Raw genomic sequence first — 2,371 nt, forward strand, 5'->3', positions numbered from 1 at the left:
TTTTTTACCTTTCTGTTGTCTTGGCTGAATAGAATTTTTAAGTTAATATAATTAAATGTGTCTTTCATTTCCTTTCTGGCTTGTTTATATGGCAGAGACTACTAGCTGTCCATTAACACCTGCATCTCCTTTCTTTTCTAACAATGGAGCTGTGGCTGGTTGTGCTGTGGAGTGCATCTAGAAGGGATATATGCAACATTGACCTCTCTTGCTTCATAGGAAATCTTTGTTTCTAGATGTCCACTCTTTACCCCTGCAGCAGACTGAAGTATCATTATTATCCCAATTTTACCTACAAGAAAACCAACGCTACACTGCCAAGGTGAGCCCATCATCTCCATGCCCCAGCTCCTCCTGTGGAGCCCTTTTGTTCTGTTACCATGCCACGAGAGAGAAAATTCAGCCTAATCAAATCCAGCAAATACGTACTAAGCCCCTCTCACATGCACAGCTCTGCACTAAGCCCACACCAAGATGAGCTAGACACAGAGACACAGCCTCTGGTCTGAGGAGCTTACAGTCTGGCTGGGGGCAAGGCAGACCCATATAAGTTTCTGGCTGTGTGTATGTGAACACTTTCAACTCAGGGGATCAGGAGAATCCTCATGATATTTGAGATTCCATCAGACAACCTGGAGCAAGGGCTTTCTAGGTGCAGGGGAGAGTTTGAACAAAAGCCCACAAGTTGAAAAGCACAAGGTGCGTTTAGTACACAGCCAGAGGTTGAGTTTGACTGGAGCGACGTCAGATGAGAGGCTGCGGGAACTGAGGCTGATCTGTAGCCCAGCTGTTGGTGTGAAAGAACACACTAACACAGCCCTAGAGGTGTGAGGGCTGCAGGTTACAGGAACTGCCAGTGGCGGGGGAGCTCATGGGGTCAGTTAGAATCATTCTTGCTTTAACCTTCTGTAAAATGTTAAAGCAAAGTCTATATCACTGCATTCTGGTAGGGTTTCTAAACTTTGTAGAACCTTATATGAAAGGCAAGTAAGGAAGGTGCAAAAACAAGTTACCATCTTAGGATTTCTCTTCCAGAGCCACCTTTCCTCCTGTGGAGTTGGCATGGTGTGCACCTGTTTACAGGTCCTGAGAGACATGGGTCTCTGGCTGGATATCGACTACTTTCAGCAGAATTTCTTAGCCCTCTCTGAGTTTCTCCATCAACTCATGCTGACACACTGCTTAATGTGACCAGTCTTCTCCAAACGAACTTCAGGGATGGAGCCCCTGCTTCATTCACTGTTATGTCCCCAAAGCCTGGCTCTGTACCGGGCACAGGGCAGGTTCTCCACACACATTTGGGGGATGAGTAAGCAGATGTTGGGAGGGAATGAGAGAATGAATTCCCCAAAGCTGTGCACAGGGGCTGTTGCAGCATCACTGTACCCTGGACAGCCAAGACAAGCGAATTCACAGGTGTCCAGAAAGAGTTCTTGACATTCTGTATTAAGATATACAGTCCCAGATGCTGTCACAGAGAGCCAGCTTATATACAGTAAAGGATTATTTCTCTTCCGTGTAAAAGTCTCAGGCAGTATGTGCTCAGTGCTATAGAGTCGTCAGAGACCCAGGGTTTTTCTGATTCAGATATACATATATGTATACATTCTCATTTTTATATTCTTTCCCATTATGGGAAAAGGGATAGGGCTTCCCTGGTGGCACAGTGGTTGAGAATCCGCCTGCCGATGCAAGGAACGCGGGTTCGTGCCCCGGTCCGGGAAGATCCCACATGCTGTGGAGCGGCTGGGCCCGTGAGCCGTGGCCGCTGAGCCTGCGTGTGCGGAGCCTGTGCTCCGCAACGGGAGAGTCCACAACAGTGAGAGGCCCGCCTAGCACACACACACACACACACACAAAAAAGGGATAGGATATTGAACTATATTCAATATCCTATTATCATAGGATATTGAATATAGTTCCCTGTGTATACAGTAAGACCTTGTTGTTTATCCCTTCTATATATAATAATTTACATCTGCTAACCCTAAACTCCCTCTCCATCCCTCTCCCAATCCCCTCCCCCTTGGCAACCACAAATCTGTTCTCTATATCCATGAGTCTGCTTCTGTTTAGTAGGTAGGTTCATTTGTGTCATATTTTAGATTCCACATATAAGTGGTATCATGTGGTATTTGTCTTTCCCTTTCTTCACTTAGTATGATAATCTCTAGGTCCATCTATGTTGCTGCAAGTGGCATTATTTCTTTCTTTTTTATGGATGAGTAGTATTCCATTGTGTATATATACCACATCTTCTTTATCCATTGCTCTGTCTCTGGTCATTTAGGTTGTTCCCGTGTCTTGGCTGTTGTAAATAGTGCTGCTATGAACACTGGGGTGCATGTATCTTTTTGAATTGTAGTTTTGT

This window comes from Kogia breviceps, chromosome 2 (genome assembly GCF_026419965.1).
Source record: "Kogia breviceps isolate mKogBre1 chromosome 2, mKogBre1 haplotype 1, whole genome shotgun sequence".
Classification (NCBI taxonomy): Eukaryota; Metazoa; Chordata; class Mammalia; order Artiodactyla; family Physeteridae; genus Kogia; species Kogia breviceps.